The sequence below is a fragment of the Trichosurus vulpecula genome, chromosome 8 (assembly GCF_011100635.1).
Source record: "Trichosurus vulpecula isolate mTriVul1 chromosome 8, mTriVul1.pri, whole genome shotgun sequence".
In the NCBI taxonomy this organism is placed as follows: domain Eukaryota; kingdom Metazoa; phylum Chordata; class Mammalia; order Diprotodontia; family Phalangeridae; genus Trichosurus; species Trichosurus vulpecula.
This window is the reverse complement of record NC_050580.1, coordinates 247,144,407-247,169,605: the sequence shown is the minus strand read 5'-3', so window position 1 is coordinate 247,169,605 and position 25,199 is coordinate 247,144,407. Positions and strand designations below refer to the sequence as shown.

Below are 25,199 nucleotides of genomic sequence, written 5' to 3'. Positions count from 1 at the left end.
GCTCAAGTGAAGATGGCTTTATCAAGTATTTAACCAAGAAAGGGAGGAGGAATATAGGATGATAGCTACTAGATGTAGTAGAATCTAGTGATTTTTTTAAGTTGGAAGAGAAATGGTCAGCATGGAAAGAAGAAAAAGAGGATGAAGAAGGGAGGAGACAGAGAGAAGGGAGAAGAGAGAGAGAAAAGAAAGAGATCATACAGATACAGTGAGAGACAGTGACAGAAATAGAGAAACAGAGAGATAAACAGAAACATACACAGAGATAAGGAGGGAAGAAGGGAAATAGAGACAGAGAGATATAGGGAGAGAGAAAGGAAAATGGGGAAAATAGAGAGAGAGAGGGAGGAAGGGGACAAGAGATTGCTTTTCATACCTCTTCTTTGAAGAGAAGTTTAGTCACAATAATTTCATATATTCTGTTTTAATTGTTTTTGTTGTTTTTATTTATATTGAAGTCATTGGCTTTCTTTGTTCTGCTTACTTCACACTGCTTCAGTTCATCTAAGTCTTCCCATGCTCTTTGATTCATCCAGTTAATCATTCCTTAAGTCACAGTGTCATTCCATTTACTCCATACCACATTTTATTTACCCATGATCCAACTACAAGTTATCAGAATTGGTATTTCCAGTTCTTGGCCACTACAAAAAAAGTTCTGCTAAAAATATTTTGGAGTATATGAAGATTTATTCTTTGTCGTCTTTGCCATTCTTGGGTTATATTCGTGATGGTGTTATAGTACATTAGTCCCCTTTGTGTACTTTTAGTTGTGCCAAATTGGCTTTCTTGTTCTTCCCATATGCAATATTCCATCTCCGGTCTCTGGTTTCTCAATTGCTCTCCTGGACTCCACTATCTCTTTACTGCTGCCTCATAAAAGCCATGGAATTCTTCAAAACTCAGCTTTACACCTTAGCTATAACCTTGTAAATGCAATTACCTTGCATTTACTTTGGATGTATTTTCTGCATCCTTCTATGGATATATGTTGTTTTCATCTATAGAATGTGAGCTTCTTGGAAATAGAAAATATTTTATTTTTGTCTTTGTCTCCTCATCAGCTAGCACCGAGCCTGACACATAATAAACCATTGATAAATGATTGCTGCTTGAATAATAAAGTTTCAGAGAGACAGATGTGAGGTAAATGTGAAGGACTAAAATTCGCACCAAGAACTGTCTGAAATTTGAATGGGGTTGCCTCAACGAGTTGTAGCTTTCCTTGTTGAAGTAGGGCTTGCCTTATACTACACTAAAGGAATGTTTTAGACAATGTCCTGGCAAAATTCTGGCCAAACTAATTTGCTTCTGGGGTACTTTCTAATTCTTGCTACCATTAACAGCAGACCCACAGGCCCATAAAGTAACCTGAAATGAAAAAGAGTCTGATCACAGATTACAAAGCTTTTATTGTCTGAGAAAAACTTGCAGGAGACAGAAAATCCTGCAAGGGAGAAGAGAGGGAGAGTTCTTAGCTGCTCGAAGGGGAATGGAAAAAGGATGAGATAATACGGTTTCTAGAGGCTTTCAGGTTGGAGAGAGGTGCTTTAAGGGAGAAGACACCTGTAGTCACAATAATCCAGGCAGCAGGATGTTTAGTAAGTCCTAAGCAAGGTCTCCAGTCTGCAGCTTCTGCTCAAGGTTTCCTTTGAGCTGATCAAGGCTGGTTCTGTGGTTTCTGGCAGCTACAGGCATCTCCAAATTTTGCTAAAGTTCACTTGTAAGGGATCACTCATACGTCAAGCGGCTCTGAGCCTCAGAAATACTTTAATTGGCTGGTTGTTATATGACTCCATTGTCCTGCTCCCCTGTGAAGAAGGCAAGTTCTAACATATAGTATAGTCATTACAGGGTCCATGTTAACACTACTCTTACTTTCTTTTCACCTACTGAAGGGCTCATAATAGAGATGACTATGTTACATAGTAAATCGAGTGTTGGACCTGGAGGCTAAAAGGCCTGAATTCAGATCCTGCAATATGTGTGTGATTTTACACATAACTTAACCTCTCACTCTTTGTTTCCCCATCTGTAAAATGGGAATGATAATAATGCCACCTACCTCAGAATACTCTTATTTGGATCCCCCAAAAAATAAAGGCAAAATATTTTACAAACCTTAAAGTGCTATGTTACTGCTTGCTTGTATCATTCTTATTAAAATAGTATATCTCATTTAAACATGCAGACTACATATGCCAGCACTTGTTTAATGTAGGTAATGTCCCTTAATTTTTTTCTTCATGGAGTCATGATCAGTGTTAATTCATAACTAGTTTATGCTGATTCATAAAAGTTAAGATTAGTAACTCATTTACAAGTTACCTCAGTGGCTTCTGTTTCTCTTTTTCTAGTAAAACAAAATAGAAATTGCAGAGTAACCAGAAGCACAATTCTCTCCTGTATCATTTTCTAGGATGCTAAGAATTGCTGGTGCTATTTGATAGGAGCTCAGCCTGGCTGTCAGATCATAATGTGTCCACACACAAAATTGAAAAATGAATAATAGCCTTAGTCAGTTGGTTAGTAAGTGACTGGTTTCTAATGGCTTAATTTCAAAACAATTGTTTGGGTTAACTCAGTTATCTCTCCCTATCTCCTAATGCCTCAGTTGAACTACCTAAAGTGTGGTGACTGTTTTGGTTATTTCTTTGTATCAAGTATGTTTAGCACAGTGCCTTTGGGGACAGGCTAGGGTGGGGGCAAGAGAGAGCTAGGTCTAGGGGGAAAGGATTGGATCTATAATTTAATTAATTAGCGCAAATAACCTTTAGCATACAACCTCTACTGAGGAAGATAAGGAACAAATCTGTAGCAAAGAGAAGTGCTTGTAGCATATCAAGTTTGTGTGATTTACCCATGGCCCAGAACTTGGTGTTTAAGTGGCAAGATTTGATTTTCCTATCCACTGCTCAAAGGTCCCCTAGGTGCCATAGTGGAAAAAACACCAGGCCTGGAGTCAAAAAGAATTACCTTCCTGAGTTCAAATCCAGTCTCAGAAACTTAACAGCTGTGTGACCCTAGGTAAGTCACTTAATCCTGTTTGCCTTGGTTTCCTCATCTGCAAAATGAGCTGGAGAAGGAAATGGCATTGTCAAGAAAACCTCAAATGGCATCACAGAGAGTCAGTCACAATCTAAAATGACTGAACGAGAAAATCCATTATACAGCACTGTGTTCTGTATTAAATTAGCAAATTAAATTAGCAAATCCTTGCTGAATTGAATTGTTTTGTCCATCCTGCCCTCCAACTACTTTTTTTCATTTGAATAAACTTTTTTTTTCACTTGCTTCTTTCTCAAAGGATGTTTGGAAAAATTGATGTCTGTTTTTCTTGGTTTACTTCAATACTCAACTCAGTGGCTATCTTCTCCAGGAGTTCTTTTCTAGTCCCACCTAATTTCTAGAAACTCCTCTAAGATTAGCTTCCATTTACTTGTCTCTGTATGGGTCTCATATATGAGTATTAATTTACATTCTGCATTTTCCATTGAGGCAGCATAGTATAGCAGACAAATGGGCCTCAAATCCAGGAAAATCTGGGTTCAAGTCTTACCTATGGCAAAACCTGCCTATGTGACCCTGGGCAAATCAGCTAACTTCTCAACTCTTTAAGTAATGCTCTAAAATTATAACTTGTAGAGAAAGTGCTATCCTGCCTTTGTAGTGGGAGTTCCCATACCCAGGAATTCTCTATAATAACAAAATTCCAGATACAGTCCCTATCATTTTACAGCCTCATTCCTTTATACTCCTTTTCAATGTCTTTGACTTCACCATCATACTCCTAGGAACCTCATAAGTGGAAAACTCCATCAACCTACAAGATGGAATAAGCTTTAGTACCAGATACCTCATCAATATTGTTCACCCAGATAAATACCCACTCTGTTTAGAAGATGAAACAATGAACTCCATTTAAGGAGTAAGGCTAGGCTAGCTATCTCCTTTTTCCCTATAGACCTCACCCACACTACCCCACTTCTATTACCCATGAAGATGGGGTAACTTCCCCTCTTTGCCCCTTTTAGCTTTCTTTTCTGCGTTGCTTTCCTCATTATATTGTAAGCTCCTTAAGGACAAGAATTATCTTTATTTTTGGTATGTATTTGTATCTTGATTGCTTATCACAGTACCTGGCACATAGTAGAAACTTAAGAAATTTCTATTGACCTACTGACTGAGGAGAAGTGTAAATTCCTTTTTGGGAATTGCTGCTTTTGCCTTTCTCTGTATTCTCACACGTAGGGCTATGCCTAGTATATAGGAAGTGCTCAATAAATGCTTGTTGAGTGATTGATTGATTTGTTTTGGAATGCCACCTTTTAAGAATAGCTACTCTTATTCTTACACCAGACCTATTCTAAACACTTGGTTCTTAGAGAACTCAATTTGAAATCACTGCTCTGCATCATGGATCCAACATCCGAGCTGGGGGATTGAGTTTGTTTCTTTCACTGGTGGAAAAGACCTTCATAGGTCATTTGCAACAGAATCACCTGGGAGCTACAATTCTTTCGTACTTACAGTGAAATGCCAGTGCCATGGGTGTGAATTAAACATGCAGGCTGACTCGGTCACCTATTAGGAATTACAGCCACAAGAGTGTCTTTGTAGAAGGTTAAAAGTAAGAGTGAATCTAAGTTTTAAAAGCATTTGGTTTCTTGTATGGCATTTCACATATTTCAATAGTCACTATGGGTTAAAAGGGCAGCTAAGTGGGGCAGTGGATAGAGCACTGAACCTGGAGTCAGGAAGACTCATCATCCTGAGTTCAAATCTGGTCTCAGATACTTCCTAGCTGAGTGACCCTGGGCAAGTCATTTAGCCTCATTTGCCTCAGTTTGCTCATCTGTAAAATGAGCCAGAGAAGGAAATTGCAAACTACTCCAATATCTTTGTAAAAAACAAAAATAAATGGGTTGCAAAGAGTCAGACACAACTAAAATGACTAAAAAGCAGTAGCATAGCTTAAAAGAAAACATTGGCATGAAAACTGTGGTATTCATAGGAGCACAGCTGACATCAGTAGGCACAAAAGGGCACAAAATGTTTAGTGTGTTTCTTTCCTGAAATGGAAATGCAGGTGGACAGGACCCAAAGCAAAGCCAGCCATCATGTTATTCTTTTAATCCTATCACTCTATTTGAGAGCTTTTCTGTCTTTTTTTAAAGTTTAAATTGGCATATATGAAACTACTATGCACCAGGTAGTGTACTGTACTAAGTAGAAGAGATACAAAAAGAGGCAAAATAAAAATTGTTTCTGCCCTCAAGGAGCTTACAATCTAAGGGGGATTCAACATGCAAATGAATAGATACAAACCAAGTCTTTATACAGGATAACTAGGAAATGATTAATAGAGGCCAGGAAATTAAAATTAAGAGGGATTGGGGGAGGCTTCCTCTAGAACTTGGGATTGTAGTTGCAACTAAGCTAGGGAATTGGAGTGGACGAGGGCAACTATTCCAGGCATGGGTGACAGCAAGAGAAAATGCCCTGAGTTGGAACAGCAAGGAGACCATTGTTGCTTGATAGAAGAGTATGTGATAGAGAAAAGATGTAAGAACACTGTGTGTGTGCGTGCATGTGTGTGTGTGTGTGTGTGTGTGTGTGTAAATTATAAGGGCTTTAAATTCTAAATAAAGGGTTTTATATTAGATCCTGGAGATATTAGGGAGCCATTGAACTTTCATGAATAGGAGGGTGATGTCATCAGTCCTAGGATTTAGGAAAATCATTTTAGTAGCTGGATGGAGGACAGACTGAAGTGAAGAGAGACTTGTGGCAAGTGCCCCAGCAGGATGCTGCAATACTCTGAGAGTACAAAGTTAATGATAAATGTCTCCATGTGATATCTTGACAAACCAAAGAATCTCTTGGAATTTGTTTCCTCCTCTATAAAAAGGGAACAATAATAATTGCATGGTCTATTTCATGACAGCCTTTTGAGGGGGGTTGAGGAGAAAGTTTGGTACAATATACATCAGTTTGTCATTTTTACTGTGATCATTACCAAGAATGCATATTAAAGTAAGTAGCATAAGTAAAGAGGTGTACACTTTCTCTTAATGAAATGTGAAGGGGGGTGGGGAGGAGGGAATCAGGGACATTGGCTAAAGTTCCTCCATGGGAATCGACCCCGGGCTACATTAAGCCTATTACTGGGAGGCTGCTTTGGGGGCAGAATCAGGAGGGGAGAGCAAGTGCATATTTACTAAGGAAGAAGCTATGAGGTGAGGCTTTGGGGAAGTTCACCATCTGTTTCCCATAGTTTCCTATTTCAAATAATTTATTCTTGCTAATTAGGTGCTAAGATTAGTGTTTTCCTATACTCACAGAAATAGTTCAAGTGTTATTATCAGTCTCTCAATTTCCAGATCCTGGGAGGAAAGCCTATATGTGCTTTCTCTAGTCTTCAGTAAAGGTAGAGAGGATTGTAGAATTGTCATGATTCAAAATAAAAATATTAGAAATAAGTTTGTGATGTTCTTTGTAAAAAAAACAACTTTATTAATATATTTTGTTTTTACATTGTAATTTCCCATTGAATTCCTACCCCAATATTTTTTCAGACAGCCATTACACACACACACACACACACACACACACACACACACACACACACACATATATATATATATATATATATATATATATATATATATATATATAGAGAGAGAGAGAGAGAGAGAGAGAGAGAGAGAGAGAGAGAGAGAGAGAGAGAGGAAGAAAAATTCAGACGTTATATGCAGTGTTCCACACTCGTGGTCTCTCATTTCTGGCAGGTGGAGATTTCTTCTCATATCTCTTCTTTGAAGAAATCATCAGTCATAATAATCTCACAGCATTCTGTTTTGTTTTGTTGTTGTAAAGCAACAATAAAAAACATCATTAATGTTGCAGTTTTTGGCTTTGTTGGCTCTTCTTTATTTGCATCAGTTCATCTAAACCTTCCAATGGTTCTTTGATGCATCAAATTCATTGTTTCTCAAGGCACAGTAATATTCCACTTATTCACATACCACATTTTCTTTTGCCATTCTCCATATGATGGGTCATCTACATTGTTTCCAATTCTTGGATACTACAAAAAAGGACTGCTGAAAATATTTTATGGAATAACAAGTTCTTAATTTTGTTTGTCTCTGTCATCTTTGGTCTGCATTCCTAAAAATGGGTCACAGGATAGGGCCATTTTAATCACTCAGGATAATTATACATCGATTTCCAAAATGTTTGGACCAATTCACAGGTGTTTTTTTTTCCTTACAGTAGGCCTCCTACTGTATTATTTCCATTATTCATTATTTCCATTTTTAATTATTTTTTGCAAATTAGCTTGCAGTGGGGTAAAAACTCAGGTTTGTTTTGATTTGCATTTTTCTTATTATTAATGGTTTGCTACATAATATCATATGATTGTCAATAATTTACAAATCTTGTTTTGAGAATTATTTGTTCCCTCAATCATTTTTATTTATGAAGAACAGCCTTTAGACTCATATGTTTCTTTTAGTTGTGAATATGTCTTGGATATCAGATTATTAGCAGATATATTTCACATGAAGATTTTTCCCCATAGTGAAATGTTTCCTCTTTTATCCTATGTGTAATAATTTTGTCAATGAAAAATATTTTGAAGCTATCTATTCTATCTTTTGTAATCAAACTGATCAATAGCTGACAGAAATATAAAATATACTCCCCTTTTGTTTTGATGGTTTAACATGATATTCAAGTCATTTATACATATTGAAATTATTGTGGCAGATGGTATAAGTTGTTCATTTAAACTTAATTTCTGTGAGACTGCTTTTTTTTTGCTTTCCCAACAATTCTTGTCAAATAGGGTCAAGAAAGTCTCTCCTCCCCAAATCTCCTATGCTAACTCTACCTCTGACATAGACAGTCAATATCAAGTCATCACTCTCTCCAATAATGAGAGTTTATGCAAATGTTTCAGACTTCACAGATGGGTTACAGTCATACTGTCAGTTAGTCATATTATATTGGCATATTTTAATCATGAGGACTGAATAACTCTCCTGTTAGAGAAGTTGTTCTTTATTTCTTTTTTCCCTCTCTCTCTTTATTTCTATAAGGAGAATTTTGTCTTTGTTTCTACAGAGGTATTAATTGTGCTTTGATGAGATGGACTCCAAGTCATTTTATTCATTTGGTAGTTTTTTGTTTTGGTTTGGTTTTTTTGGTGAGGAGGACTTCCATTCCTATCATCGCCTTCTGGATATTATTGTGCGTTTACTTAATGGTCTACACCTTTATTAAAAGTATTATTTGACTTGATGCTTTTGCTTATTTGGTAACATCCTAGAGAATGCTGTAAACTTCAGTGACAATGCTTGCATAGGTATCATTTCTTTTTTTTTTGTTTGTTTTTTGATTATGTATTTATTTATTTAATATTTTTAGTTTTCAACATTGATTACCACAAGAGTTTGAATTACAAATTTTCTCCCCCTTTCCACCCTCCCCCCCCCACTCCAAGATGGCATATATTCTGGTTGCCCCATTCCCCAGTCATCCCTCCCTTCTGTCACCCCACTCCCCCCCCATCCCCATCTCCCTTACTTTCTTGTAGGGCAAGATAGAATTCTGTGCCTGTAAATCTTACTTCCTAGTTACATGCAAAAACTTTTTTTAACATCTGTTTTTAAAAACTTTGAGTTATAAATTCTCTCCCCTCTTCCCTCCCAACCCACCCTCCCTAAGAAGGCAAGCACTTCCACATAGGCCACATGCATATCATTATGTAAAACCCTTCCACAACACTCATGTTGTGAAAGACTAACTATATTTTGCTCCTTCCTATGCTATCCCCCTTTATTCGGTTTTCTCCCTTGATCCTATCCCTTTTCAAAAGTGTTTGTTTTGGATTACCTCCTCCCCCTATCTGCCCTCCCTTCTATCATCCCCCACCTTTTTATCTCCTTCCTTCTTCTTTCCTGTGGAGTAAGATACCCAATTGAGTGTGTATGTTATTCTCTACTCAGGTCAATTCCTATGAGAGGAAGATTCACTCATTCCCCCTCACCTGCCCTCTCTTCCCTTCCTACAGCACCACTTTTTCTTGCCAATTTTATGTGAGATAATTTACCCATTCTATCTCTCCTTTTCTCCCTCTCTCAATATATTCCTCTCTCATCCCTTAATTTTATTTTAATTTTTTTAGATTTCATCCCTTCATATTCAACTCACCATATGCCATCTGTCTCTCTATATATGTATATTCCCTTCAACTACCCTAATACTGAGGTCTCATGTATTATACACATCATCTTTCCATGTAGGAATGTAAACAAAACAGTTCAACTTTAGTAAGTCGCTTAAGACTTCTCTTTCTTGTTTACCTTTTCATGCTTCTCTTGATTCTTGTGTTTGAAAGTCAAATTTTCTATTCATCTCTGGTCTTTTCACTGAGAATGCTTGAAAGTCCTGTAGTTTATTGAAAATCCATATTTTGCTTTGGAGCATGATACTCAGTTTTTCTGGCTAGGTGATTCTTGGTTTTAATCCTAGCTCCAGTGACCTCCGGAATATCATATTCCAAGCCCTTTAATCCTTTAATGTTGAAACTGCTAGATCTTGTATTATCCTGATTACGTTTCCACAATACTCAAATTGTTTCTGGTGGCTTGCAGTATTTTCTCCTTGATCTGGGAGCTCTGGAATTTGGCGGCAATATTCCTAGGAGTTTTCTTTTGGGGATCTTTTTCAGGAAGTGATCGATGGATTCTTTCAATTGTTTTTTTTACCCTCTGGCTCTAGAATATCAGGGCAGTTCTCCTTGATAATTTCTTGAAAGATGATATCTAGGCTCTTTTTTGATCATGTCTTTCAGGCAGTCCAATAATTTAAAATTATCTCTCCTGGATCTATTTTCCAGGTCAGTGGTTTTTCCAATGAGATATTTCACATTGTCTTCCATTTTTTCATTCCTTTGATTCTGTTTTATAATATCTTGATTTCTCATAAGGTCACTAGCTTCCACTTGCTCCAATCTAAATTTTAAGGTAGTATTTTCTTCAGTGATCTTTTGGACTTCCTTTTCCATTTGGCTAATCCTGCCTTTCAAGACATTCTTCTCCTCATTGGCTTTTTGGAGCTCTTTTGCCATTTGGGTTAGTCTATTTTTTAAGGTGTTGTTTTCTTCAGTATGTTTTTGGATCTCCTTTAACCAGTCATGGACTTATTTTTCATGGTTTTCTCACATCACTCTCATTTCTCTTTGGGTAGGTATCTTTTCATATAGCACGACTGCTTTTTCTTCCTATTACCTATGGAATAGTTATTAACACAGTGCCAAAGAAACAGCTCACATTTATACAGCCATTTAGAGCTTACAAATCACTTTACATATATTATCCCATTTTCTCCTCACAATAATCTTATGAAATATGTGGCATTTTACATGTGACAAACCTGAGACATTAAGAAGCAAGCATCCTCCTTTGTCCAGTGTTTGTAACCGATATTTCCTATGCTAACTTTTGAATATGTTTTTTTTTTACCTGGAATCTGTGGCTATCACTGCCAAAATGCTGGCTCCCAGTGGCAATGATGATCATCACAGAAGTATAGGAACATTGTATTTAAAATGTTAAGGCCTACAATGTTAGGGAAATGCACAGAACTCTACAGATGTATCTTACTATAAAATCATATTGTCTCATTTCAAATTGACGGCCACAACAACTTATAATTCATCGATTCTTCCAGAAAACTACTATTGAGCAACAACTATGTAATGAAATGCCATGATAGGTTCTGTGGGGGATGAAAACTTGAACAAAACACAGCCCCTGGTCTTGCAGAGTGCAAGCAAAGGATAAAAAGTCACATTTTTCTATCCTTTTAGTGTTTACAAATCACTCTCTTCACAATACTATGAATTATGTAAAGCAAATATTATTTTCATTCTCTGGGTGAAGCAACTGAAGTTCAGAGAGGCAACAAAGTTTAACCACGGCTGCATACCTAGAAAAAATTTAAGTTAGGGTTTAAAGTTATCTCCCAACTACAAGTCCACTACCATTTCTAACACACCAAGTTTCCCCTCAAAATAAGAGAAATAGGAAAGTTATTCTGACATTCTATCTCCTATATCATCTATATTCCCGTAAACAATGTTATCCTTTTTCTTCTTTGTTCCTCTCAAGACAGAAACAGAAAGTAGGTCTTCACAGCTTTTGTGGGAGCTTAGTACTACAAACAAATTAGGTACTCTTTAATTAGAGAATGACAGAAAAAATGTGGTACATTAATGTAATGTAATGTACATTAATGTAATGTACTGTATCAAGTCACAGACATGATGAATACAGGAAATCATGGGAAGAGTTATTTGAACTGATATAAAATAAAGTGACTATAATCAGGAAAATAAGATACTTTATGGTTACAATACTGTAAATGGGAACAGTGATAGTGACAAGAAAACAATTGAAAATAAATGCAAAATTAGAAAATTTGACTTTCAAACACAAGAATCAAGAGAAGCATGAAAAGGTAATCAAGAAACGGAAATTGCAAGGGACTTACTAAAGTTGTACTGTTTTGTTTACATTCCTACATGGAAAGATGAAGTGTATGATTCATGAGACCTCAGTATTAGGGTAGTTGAAGGGAATATGCATATATATATCTATATGTTTATGTATGTATGTATATATATATATAAGTGAATGTGTATGTATATATATATACCTATGTGTATATGTATGTATGTGTATGCATGTGTATATATGTCTGTTTTTATATATGTATATATGTGTATATGTATGTATATATATATATATATATATATGTATATATGTATATATTTATATGTAAAAGAGAGAGAGCAGACACAGGGTGAGTTGAAGATGAAGGGAAGATATCTAAAAGAAATAAAATGAAATTAAGGGATCAGAGAGCAACATACTGAGAGAGGGAGATAGGGAGAGATAGAATGGGGTGGATTATCTTGCGTAAAGGTGGCAAGAGGAAGCAGTTCTGTGGGAGGAGGGGAGAGGGCAGGTGAGGGGGGAATGAGTGAACCTTGCTCTCATCAGATTTGGCATGAGGGGGAATACCACACATACTCAGTTGGGTATCTTACCGCACAGGAAAGAAGAGGGAGGAAGATAAAAAAAAAATAAAAGGGGGGGATGATGGAGGGGAGGGCAGATGGGGGTGCAGGTAATCAAAACAAACACTTTCAAAAAGAGATGGGGTCAAGGGAGAAAATTCAATAAAGCGGGATGGGTTGAAAAGGAGCAAAATGTAGTTAGCCTTTCACAACATGAGTATTGTGGAAGGGTTATACATAATGATACATGTGTGGCCTAGGTTGAATTGCTCGACTTCTTAGGGAGGGTGGGTGGGAAGGGAAGAGGGGAGAGAATTTGCAACTCAAAGTTTTAAAATCAGATGTTCAAAAAAAAAAGTTTTTGCATGCAACTAAAAAATAAGATACACAGGCAATGGGGCGTAGAAGTTTATCTTGCCCTACAAGAAAGGAAGGGAAAAGGGGATGAGAGGGGAGGGGGGTGATAGAGGGGAGGGCTGACTGGGGAACAGGGCAACCGGAATATAAGCCATCTGGGAGTGGGGGGGGAGGGCAGAAATGGGGAGAAAATTTGTAATTCAAACTGTTGTGAAAATCAATGCTGAAAACCAAATATGTTAAATAAATAAATTTAAATTAAAAAAATGTAATTTTAAAAAGGTAGGGCTGCAGCCCATAATGCAGATATGCTATATAAGACAAAATCACATTTACAATTTATTTTTAAATCATAGCCCACATTCTGTTAGTCTGAATTGGGTGATGTGAGAATATGAGTGCTGAGCAAGGAGATTGCAGTCCATCCTACATACTCTTTATTACTCCAATTACCCAGGTGCAACCAAAACTCTGAATTTTCCCTACAGCACTTGGGCCAACACACTGCTCCACTCTTCCACATATAACTATTGAAAAAATCCTCGCGGTGGTGACTGGGGTGAGGCCAAGATGTCGGCTGGAAAGCAGGGAGTCATTTAAGCTCTCCACAAATCCCTCCAAACACCTGACAAAAATGGCTCCAAACAAATTCTAGAGCTTCAGAACTCACAAAATAGCAGAGGGAAGCAGGTCTCCAGCCCAGGACAGCCTGAATGGTTTTGGGAAGGGTCTATTGCACAGCATGAGCCACAAAAGGACCAACCAGACCTGGAGTCAGGTGGGTGGAGCAGGCCTTAGGCCATGAATCATTGAGCTGTAGCAGCTACCAGACTTCTCAACCCACAAATGCCAAAGACAATGGAGCAGGTTAGTGGGAAAAGTGCTGGGATGGGGGAGAGACCACTCCAGTCTTAGCCCTGGGGGCAGCAGACTTGGTGCAGCTGTAGTAGCAACAAGCTCCTGTGGCTACTTCCAGGGTTCCAGCTGCAGTTGTTTCTGGCCCCAGGACCACCCAGTGGGAGGAATCAAGCAGGGAATGGGAGCAGGAGTGCAGGGAGTGTGTTGCTGCATAGAGGCAGGGATCTCTTGCTTTGCCCTGCTTGGATCTATATTGTGGTCCTGGTTGGTGGTTCTGGGGGGAGGAGGAGCCCTGGTGTAGCAGAGCTTGTGGTGAGCCTGGAGTAAAAGTAGCTCTGACAACAGCAGCATAGCCACTCAAGCTTGGGACAAAGTACTCTCTACTCTACAAGCAGTCATACCCTGGTAGTTAACTGGGAATACGAATGGGCAGCAAAAAAAAAAAAAAAAATGACTCAGATTCAGACTCAGAATATAGAATCTTTGTTTTTGGTGACAAAGAAGATCAAAACATAGAGCCAGAAGAAGTCAACAAAGTCAAAGAGCCTACATCAAAAGCATCCAAGAAAAATATGAATTGGTCTCACGCCAAGGGAGAGCTCAAAAAGGATTTGGAAAAGCAAGTAAGAGAAGTAGAAGAAAAATTGGGAAGAGAAATGAGAGTGATGCAAGAAAATCATGAAAAACAGGTCAATGACTTGCTAAAGGAGAGCCCAAAAATACTGAAGAAAATAACACCTTAAAGAATAGACCAACCCAAATGGCAAAAGAGCTCCAAAAACATGATGAGAAGAATGCCTTGAAAGGCAGAATTAGCCAAATGGAAAAGGAGGTCCAAAAGACCACTGAAAAAAATACCACATTAAAAATTAGATTGGAGCAAGTGAAAGCTAGTGACTTTATAAGAAATCAAGATATTATAAAACAGAACAAAATGAATGAATAAAATGGAACCCAGTGTGAAATATCTCATTGGAAAAGCCACTGACCTGGAAATTAGATCCAGGAGAGATAATTTAAAAATTATTGGACTATCTAAAAGCCATGATCAAAAGGGACAGCTAGGTGATGCAGTGAGTAGAGCACCGGCCCTGGAGTCAGGAGGACCTGAGTTAAAATCTGGCCTCAGACACTTGACACATGTACTAGCCATATGACCTTGGGCAAGTCGCTTAACCCCATTTGTCCTGCCAAAAAAAAAAAAAACAAAAAAAAGAGCATAGACATCATCTTTGAAGAAATTATAAAGGAAAACTGCCCAGATATTCTAGTACCAGAGGGAAAAATAGAAATTGAAAAAATCCACCTCTTGAAAAAGAGCCCAAAAAGAAAAGTCCTAGGAATATTTTTGCCAAACGCCAGAGTTCCCTGGTCAAGGAGAGAATACTGCAAGCAGTCAGAAAGAAACAATTTAACTGTTGTGGAAACACAGTCAGGATAATACAAGATCTAGCAGCTTCCACATTAAGGGATTGAAGCGTTTGGAATATGATATTCCAGAGGTCAAAGAAGCTAGGATTAAAACCAAGAATCACCTACCCAGCAAAAATGAGTATAATGCTCCAAGGCAAAATATGGGCTTTTAATAAACTAGAGGACTTTCAAGATTCTTGATGAAAATAGCAGGGCAAAATAGAAAATTTGATTTTCAAATACAAGAATCAAGAGACACATGAAAAGATAAACAAGAAAGAGAAATCATAAGGGACTTACTAAAGTTGAACTATTTTGTTTACATTCCTTCATGGAATTATGATGTGTGTAATTCATGAGACCTTTCTCAGTATTAGGGTAGTTGAAGGGAATATATATATATATATATATATATATATATATATATATATATATACATATATATATATATATATATATATATATATATATATATATATATATATGACAGAGGGCACAGAGTAAGTTGAATATGAAGGGATGATACCTAAAAAAAATAAAATTAATGAGTGAGAGAAATATATTTAGTGAGGGAGAAAGGGAGAAATAGAATGGTGTAAATTATCTCATAAAAGTGGCAAGAAAAAGCAGTTCTATTGGAAGGGAAGAGGGGGCAGGCAAGGGGGAATGAGTGAATCTTGTTCTCATTGGATTTGACTTGAGGAGGGAATAATATAAACACTCAATTGGGTATCTTACCCCACAGGAAAGTAGGAGGAAGGGGATAAGAAAAGGGGGATGATAGAAGAGAGGCTAGATTGGTGGAGGAAGTAATCAAAAGCAAACACTTTTGAAAAGGGACAGGATCAAGGGAGAAAACTGAACAAAGGGGCACAGGATAGGATGGAAGGAAATATAGTTAGTCTTTCACAACATGACTATTATGGAAGTGTTTGTATAATGTTATATGTGTGGCCTATGTTGAATTGCTTGCCTTCGTAGGGATGGTGTGGGGGAGGGATGAGGGGATAGAATTTGGAACTCAAAATTCTAAAAGTAGATGCTCAAAAAAAATTGGTTTTGCATGTAACCTGGAAATAAGATATACAGGCAATGGGGTATAGAAATCTGTCTTGCCCTCCAAGAAAGTAAGCAGAAAGGGAATGGGGGAGGGGAGTGGGGTGACAGGAGAGAGGGCTGACTGAGGAATGGGGCAATCAGAATATGTGCCATCCTGGAGTGGGGGGGAGGATAGAAATGGGGAGAAAATTTGTAACTCAAAATATTGTGGAAATCAATGTTTAAAACTAAAAATATTAAATAAGAAAATAAGAAAAAGAAAAGAAAAGAAAATACCCTCACGTCTTATCCTCCTGCCTCTTGCCACTGTAGATGCTGTGCAGCTGGGTCTAAGGGAGTGGCTGGTACAGCAGCTGCCACTGCCACCACAATGAGAGCCCTAGTATCATGGCAGAGCTTCGATGGGTCTATAGGGAACCGCTGCACACAGACCATCTTAGGGAGATCCTGGCCAAGTATCCAGAAATGAAATCTTTGATGAAATCAGAGTATAACTTGATCTAGATTGTGATTTTGATGGTTCTTGCACAGTTGGTTGCATTTTACTTAGTAAAAGACTTGGACTGACGATGGGTTATGTTCTGGGCTTATTCCTTTGGCAGCTGCATTAGTCATTCAATGACCTTAGCTATTCATGAGATCTCTTATAACCTGCTGTTTGGCAACTGCAAGGCCCCTTGGAAGCAGTATTTTGTAATATTCACAAGTCACCATTTCAGCATTTCCTACTCTTTTCTTCAAGAGGTAGCACATGGATCATCATCACTACCTAGGAGGGGATGGCATTGATGTGGATATTCTCACCAATTTTGATGGTTGTTTTTTCCTGTACTTCTTTTAGAAAATTTATATTAATAATTAATTATAATTTATATTTATATTTTTTTATTCTTCAGCCTCTCATTTATGATTTTTAACCCATGTGCATCAACCTCAAGCCAGTTACTTATTTAGAAGTTATCAATCTGTTGACTCAGTTGAGCTTTGACATTTTTATTTACTATTTTTTGGAATTGAATTTTTCGTGTACCTGTTTGCAGGTTCAGTCCTTGGCCTAGGTTTGTGCCCAATTTGTGGACATTTCATAACTGAGCATTACATATTTCTAAAATAACATGAATCTTTTTCTTATTATGGACCCCTTAATCTAATAACCTTCAGTGTAGGCTATCATAATGAACATCATGACTTTCCCAACATTTCTGGAAAGAACCTTCTATTTGTGAAAAAAAGAGCAGCAGAATATTATGACAACTTGTCCTAGTACAACTCCTGGGTAAGAGTGCTCTATGATTTTCTGATGGATGGATGGTTCTATCAGTCCCTATTCTAGAGTGAAGAGATATTTAAAGGGAGACAGGAAACAGGATGAATACTAGAAACAAAGGAGCATAGTAGCTTTAAAAATGGTTTATACATGTGCATATTACTTCTCCTCATATTTGTAGCTTGGACTATTAAACTTAAAACTAAGGGCTGCCCATGTACAGTTTCCATGTAGGAGCTCTACAGGAATTTTTGAGACTCTAACATGATTTTAACTAATTAACATGGTTCTCCTGTGTCCAGTTTTCACCTGTGTGACCTGACTAAAACCATGATTCAACTTGGTTCCATGCCATTACACGTAGTTTTTAAAAACTATATTTAGTGGTGTTAACATTTGGGGGGAAGCATATTGTAAAAAGCTCCATTTCTATTAACTCACTTCCCATTTTTTTCATCTGTTTATTACCTTCATTGTTTGCAGGGAATGGTCATTACAAAATTGAGCTTAAACACACATATAATAAACTGGATTATTAATCACACGAAAAAGAAAATACCCTCACTCTAGACTTACTTCCTATGCACAGCACTCTCTCACTCTCCAACCATACTCCAGCTTTCAAAGAGTATATATTCCTTCCAAAATCACTACAGCTATTCCCACTCTACTCCTCTGCTTACTGATCTCAGGATTGTTGCTCAACTGCTCATTTTGCCAACAGGGACCTTGAGGTCCTGATATTCTAAATAAGGTAATTATTTCACCAAGCTTCTCTGTCTCCCTCTCTCTCTCTCTTTCACTCACTCCTTTCCTCTCAGTGTCAAAATGACTCTTGTTTCTTACAAAAGTATGGGAACTTTACATAGTAATTGTACAAATACATGCGTATATGTATGTATGTAGATTTGTTTCTAATGGCAGTTATCTCTAGGGTGCGGGAAAAGGAAGGGAAGGAAAAAAAGGGAAAAAAAAGAAATTTACATGATAATTTTATTATATGTTTAAAAGGAATAACAAATTGTACATAAGATTTTCATTTTCACATGCAATGGTCTTTTTATTATACTTTGTTATGGAGATGTTTATTGTATTCCATAAATTAAAAATAAAATAAATTTAAAAGGAAAAATAAGTATGGGAATGCTTGGCCTGCAGAAGGGAAGACTTAGGGTAGACAAGATAGAAAATTTTTAAAGGGTTGTCATGTTGAAAAGGGAATTAGGTTTGTTCTGCTTTACCCCAGATGTCAGAATCAGAAGTAATAGTTGGAATTTATACATAAGTAAATTTAGGCTTGGTGTGTGTGTGTATGAGGGGATATCCTAACAATTAAAATGGGCTGTGTTGGGAATTATGCAGTTCTCCCTCATTGGAGATCTTCAGACAGGTGGTGGATGGCCCCTTGTAGGGTAGTTATAATGGGGTGCCCTTTTACTATGAATTGGACTAGATGAACACTTGGCACCTTTCTGACTAAATTCTATGAGAATCGGTGCAGCATGTTAATATGGCAAAAGGCAGTTCCAAAAATTATGGGAGTTTTCAGGAGGAGGATCAAGGAGTCTAGCTTGACTCAATCATGGAATTCTTGAAGAAAAAGTACTGAGTGGAAGGTTGATGGAGAGTATGGAAGGCATAGATGTCATAAGTGCTGAGGAACTACTGAATGTTTTTGTTTGTTTATATTTTATTCGTTTTGTTTTAGTAAGGAAGTTAAATAATTCAAGACATGTTTTAGGATGATTAATCTTGAGACAAGTGTTCCAACCTTTCTTTATTCTTGTTAAGCCTCCCATCTCATCCCTCCCTCAGTATCAGCAGATGACCTTAACACATTTGGAGCAACACTTAAAATCATCCCACATGAACTCTCTCATTTTCCATTTTTTCCATCTGAAAATATTCCTTTCTCAATATCTTTGCATTTATTCTTTACTCCTTTTCCCAAATCAGAAGCAAATCACCTTCCTTTTGTCCAAGGCCAATGCTGCATTTCCTGCTCTCAATCTATTTTCCTTCATTTCTTCTGAGACATTAATCCCTCAATTATCTTTTCTTTCTCTTGCATCTTCAATCTCTTCTTCTCCACTGGCTCCTTTCCTCCCACTTTCAAGCAGGCAAGATTCACATGTACCTTTAGAGAGAAGCAACCAACTACACAAAAAGCCTTCTGTTGATTTTTGAGTCACTATGTCATTCTCGCTGTCTTTCAAAGGGTCAAAGAAGCCAAAGGCATATATAGACATGCCTCCTTTCTCTGAACTTAGAAGATAATTGTATATAAAGCTTGTCTTATAGTGAATGATTTCCCACTTTTTACATCCTTAGAAGGTTGTTTTGTATCATAAATTAAAAGATATTTGAACAATGCCATTTTTACAACATAATCATTTCTGGAATTACCACCTCACCATACTATGCTCCCCCTTGTAACAAAGAAAAACAGACAACATGGAGAGTGATCAAGTCTGGCAGTGTATGCAGCACTTTGTACCCAAAGTACCCTTGCTTTCTACTGAAAGGATGGAAGTGCTTTTTCATCTCTTCCCTGGGGCTGCTGTTGATCTTTATCTTACTCACGGTGTGATTTCCTTTTATTACTATCACTTAAATTTTCAGGTGTTTATGTCTCATTTGCCCAACTAGAGCATAAACTTGAGGGCCATGCTTCTACTGTCCATTACCTCTTTTGATACCCACTTGTACCTAGTACAGTGGTGAGAATCTAGAATATATTCAATAAATATTTGTTGATCGATTAGAGATTTTATTCAAGTTACATAGCAAAGTGGTATCAGACTCAGGATTAGTGTCCTGGTTTCTTTACTCTCTCTCTCTCCATGATGAATCTATTTAGCCACAATACTTTCTTTTGAAAAAAAAAAAAAAACCTTCTCCCCTTTTTTTCCGACTCTATGTCTCCCTCTCTTTGCAGCCCCGCCCCCCCCCCCCCTCCACAACGGTACTAAATTGAAGATTATTAGTAACATAAAAACCATTCAGGGAATTTCAGGCTGCTGACTTTGTGGCATTGAATATACCAAGCTCAGCAGCTTGGCGCCAAGAGCAATATGAAACATCCTTAGGTAGGGACCCCCCTCCCTTTCCCCTTCTAATCATTGTGGATCCTAAACATCGTGGACTCTCTAGTCTCCCAAGGTTACTGCATAACTACATCCCATTTCTGCTAATAGTAAATGCCCCTCGTTCCCTTGTAATTAGTCACTGTGGAGCTCTAGAAAGGTCATTTGGTTGAAATATAATGCTGCAATTTGTTTAAAGGGGGAAAAAGGCAAAGGGAATTATCTTTCCACAATTAATTAGTAGAAGTCACAGTTACCTCGGGCATTTTGTGTATATATCGTAGGCCATTTAGCTCTTGCTCAGCCGGAATGTTTGCCTAGTGCCAGGACAGGGCCAGGTTTAACTGATCTGCAGTTACCTGAACCAGCTAGAGTTTCTCTCAAACCCAAACTGCAAGCCTGAATTGAAAAATGAACAACTTAGAGGGTCCTGTACATATTTAAGTTATAGAACACTTAACTCCAAAGTATTAGAGAATTTCTGGCCTGTTAATAGTGGCTGTTGAGCATCACTCTGACACTTAGAGAATTCATCTGCATTTCTCACTTTCTATCTGAGTGCATTGGTCAGAGTCAAGGCCATAGTCCCCCCTGCACCCCCTTTTTTGCCTTTACAGAATGATATTGACTTCAAAGTTATAGCAAGAACAAACAGTTGAACCTTGGAATACTAGGTTTCCCTTCCTGACTTTTAGAAACAGAAGAAGTAACACTATAGAAAACACATTGGGCCTGGAGTAATGAAGACCTGAGTTCAAATCCATCTGCAGCTTATTAGCTGTGTGACCCTGGACATATTCTGCCTTGATTTGTTCAACTGTAAATGGGAAAATAGCACCTGCCTCTTTTCTATCTCAGGATAAAATGAGATAATATTTGTAAAATGCTTAGCATAGTGCACCCTCCTTGCCCTTCAACGAGAATGGAAAAGAGCCAAGAACATGAGCCCATTTCACAGGATCATAAGTCACTTCACCATTGACAAAGTCTAAGACCAAGGCCTTTACCCATTGTATCTCTTCTGATTCTGTCAACAAGACTCAAACGACCAGAGCCAGCCAAAGAGGATGAGGCTAGAGAGTGAGCCACAGAACTTTAAAGTGGAAAGTCAATCGAAATTATAGCTCATTTAGTACAGTGTTCCCACTTGTACCCCATTTTACAGATGAGAAGAACAAGGCTTCTTCTTCCTTTAAATTTGGTGGTCTCTGAGAATCAGGCATGTCTGATTGTGGGAGTGAGAATTAATCCAAGAAGGCTATTGTCATTAAATTACATAAAGATAGCAATTTCATTTTGATAACTACAATAACATTCATCTTCTTTCACCTTGTGTTAGTTAATTAGTTGTTGTATAGTGCACTATACTTCACATTAGCAAACAGTTTATATTTTGGGTCTCCTGTAATTTACAGAGCTCCACTATTTCAATGGGTCTGTGATTCAATTGTGAGCATTCTCTTCAATAATTCACCTGTATCTGTCTATCCTGTTTGATTCTAATCTATACTCCCTAACAAATTTGTCACAAAGTGTCTAATAAATGAACCAGCATCCCTCCCTGAGCTCTCCCCCATATCAACTGGTGGTCTAGAGGTTAGAATTCAGCTATTTTTACTGTTTTTTAATTTTAAATTTGACTCCCACATCAATCACGTACCAAAAAATGTTCTCTGCATTTCTGCAACATAGCAGTGATGCCATATGGTTGAAAATCATTTCTTTTCTGAGCATAAGAACAGTAAGAACATTTAAAAAATAAAACAACAGCTACAAAAGTATGTTTTTCATTTTCCAAGCTGATGAACAGCAAGGCTGTTAGTATATTACCTATTTTTAAAACCTGTAAGTGTTTATGCATCACTAAAGCAGGAAAGTTACATTTCATTTTCCAATATTTACCTTCAACACACTTGGAATACACTTTGGGCTTCAGGGGAATTTAAAATGGCCTTAAAAATTAATCAAAGAGAATGAGTAATCAAAAAAAATCAGCTTATATCTGAAAAAAGTACAGAACATATTTTTCTAAAATTCTGAGTTTTCCCTAACACAAATTTTTAAAAGACCTGAAATAAGAGGGGGAAAACCTACATTGTAAAAGAAATTATATCTGATAATGAGCTATTTAGAAATACCAATGATGACCAGGGCTTGCAGAGAAATATTGTAGACAAAATTTCCTAAAGCTGATTTTCAAACATAACTTGCTAATTACTAGCAAGATTTTAAGTAAGTAAAGGGTTTGTTTCAGGGTTCGGATATCTAAAATCAGTGACTAGAGGTATTCCAAATAGTGCCCCAAATAGTGTCTTATACACAGAAGGGATTCCAGTCTGTTTGACTATAAATACTCTGAGACCAAATACAGAAAACAATAATAAGTAGCATTACTTTAACTTGTGGGATGCAGAGCCTGGAATGCCATAGGGTCAGTAAAAGTTTTAAGCTCATTTAATATTCTAATCAGTAGGCAGGAAAAGGCAGAGTATTTTAATGACATATACAGGAACTACTAATCAGGGATATGTTATAAAATTCCCCATGAAGACAGAAATAACATGAAGATATCTACCTACCACAAGAAGAAATTTACAAGAAAAAAAGATAAGTTTTCATTTTTGCCCTTATTACGCTACTTTTAAAAATTTAAGTTTAAATTTAATTGCCAGATACTCCAAAGTTCAGAGTAAATATCACTGCATTTCAAGTTATATGATCAGATTGGAAATTTGATTTAAAAGCTACCACTTATTCCCTTAATATTTTGACTACCCTTCAAAATGTTAACAGGTCAATAAATAGATAAACCAAGAAGCATTCACTCTGTGCCTATGTGAGAGGTGCTGTGCTAGGTCCTAGATCTATAAATATGATGTATAAAACAATCTTTATATCTAAGGAGTTTAGAAACGTGCCAAAATCCTAGCAGTGATTTTTCTTCTGCTGGTGGAAGTTGCTTAATCATATCATATAAATCATAAAAACTATTTTTAACTGTACCGTTGATTTCACCCATTTAGAAAACTTTTAATGATGCAATCAAAACTGCAGATATTCAGTAATTTATAGCATTAGAGAATCTGCCCGGGGCACTGAGAGGTTACGTTACTTGCCCAGGGTCACACAACCAATAGGGACAAGATCCCGGCTTTCCAAGCTAGATTTATACCTGCTACATCATACTACCACTCTTCTTAACTTATAACAACAATGCTGCTAGCATCTGCTGTGGGGGTGAGAGACCTAGAAAGACCAGCAAGAAGAGCATACAGAAGGGCTGCCAGCACAGATTCTTTGATCTGCTTTTCTAAGGAAAGCAACCTTAAGCAGTTAACAATCTCACTTTAATCAAACATACATATATCATTCACTTAGTTCAGGGGGAAAAGCCAGCAACCTGAATAGAAATAGATGTTACAAATAGAGACAACATAAACAGAGTAAACAACACAAACTAGTCTATCCATAGCAGTACATAGCACCAGAGAAGCACCAACATTTGGGTTTCTTCAAAGCTGGGGCTCCAGCGGCTACCCAAAGTCTTGTCTGGTCAAATCACATGTCACTCTTCCAGGGAGTGACAGCCCCAAACAAAATGCTAACCTCTGAGTTTATATAGCCCCCTTAGGGCTGGAAGGCTTCACACCTAATCAGTAAAAGAGTGTTGGCCTGGGGCCTAGGGTCCTAGCAAGACTTAATCAAAGGCCCTTGATTACTTTAGCATTCTAAAAAAGAAAACAGTTAAAAAGCCCCACCCTGCTTAACATTACTTGAACAGATGAGCTATCTGTTCCCTACCTGTGGTAGAGTCTTCCTAGCTTGTACTGGTTTGAACAGCCACATTTGGACACACTGACTTTGACTCCAATATAATGATGTCATTTGGACCCCTCTTTTAGGATGAAGGACAACAACCAATCAACCTCTGTTAGCTAAAGTAGCAAAGTAGACTACTCCAAACCAAGGAAGTCTCCTTATTTTCTGAAGTTAATTGCTGTCTGTATTGTTTGTGAATTATTTATACAGCTACATGGTGTGGCCCCAATCAGATTATAGGCTTTTTGATTGCAGAGTTTGTATCTCCATGGTGCCTGGCTCAGTGCTCGGCACAATGTAATAAGTAGTCAATAAATACTTGCTAATTGATGGGTTATAGGTATAGGGTTAAAATATTCTAATTCACTTTGTATTCAAAGCTGAGTGTTAAAAAGGACATGTTATAGAATGTATACACCTGAGGGAAAAGAAAACAGGTTTTGTTCCATTCACAGCATCTGCGTCCTAATTATCACTAGTGTCTGAAGGAAGTAACGTTGCCTAAATCCTTAGGCTCGATCACTAACTTGCTATTACTACAGTATCGCAGTGAAATTTCTTTAGTAATGATTATTTACTCATATTCTTAAACACAAAATGATCAAAGTTATTGAAATTTAGGGAAAGAAATGACTAAAGATAACAGGCAAATTCAAGCAATTTCATCAACAGATAACAGGTAATTGGAGATGATCTAGTGCCCAAAATTAAGTTAAGGAGACAAAAGGATTGTCAAGATTTCTTGACCTTTTGAAATATACCCAAGATGTTTACAGACTTTCTTCAGTGAGGCACTGAGATTTCAGCTAACAAGTGTATCATGCAATTCAATGTGTGTTTGTGTCAGGGTGCTTTTAGGAGGGTGATAATAAAGTATTGAGCTTCAAGTTAAGAAAATGGCAAAGGAGATGATGCTCCAAACACACACAGTCTACAGAACACCAATCAGGACAGCAATCCTAGGGTGATACTGATTGGGAACACCAAAGCACCATTACCTAGCATTAGGGGAAAAAAAAAAGACAAAAGACTGTTGATCAAGTTTGTTGTTGTTCAGTTGTTTGACCTGGGTCTGACTCTTTGTGAACCCATTTGGGTTTTCTTGGCAAAGATACTATAATGGTTTGCCATTTTCTTCTCCAGTTCATCTTACAGATGAGGAAACCGAGGCAAACAGAGTTAAGTGTCATGCCCAGGATCACACAACTTGTTAAATGTCTGTGACTGGATCTGAACTCAAATTTTC

At 37.4% G+C, this 25,199-nt stretch overlaps 1 pseudogene; it reads left to right on the top strand.

The window, feature by feature from the left end:
• Nucleotides 1–16,225: 16,225 nt before the first annotated feature.
• On the top strand, nucleotides 16,226–17,160 carry LOC118829907 (annotated as a pseudogene).
• Nucleotides 17,161–25,199: the final 8,039 nt, after the last annotated feature.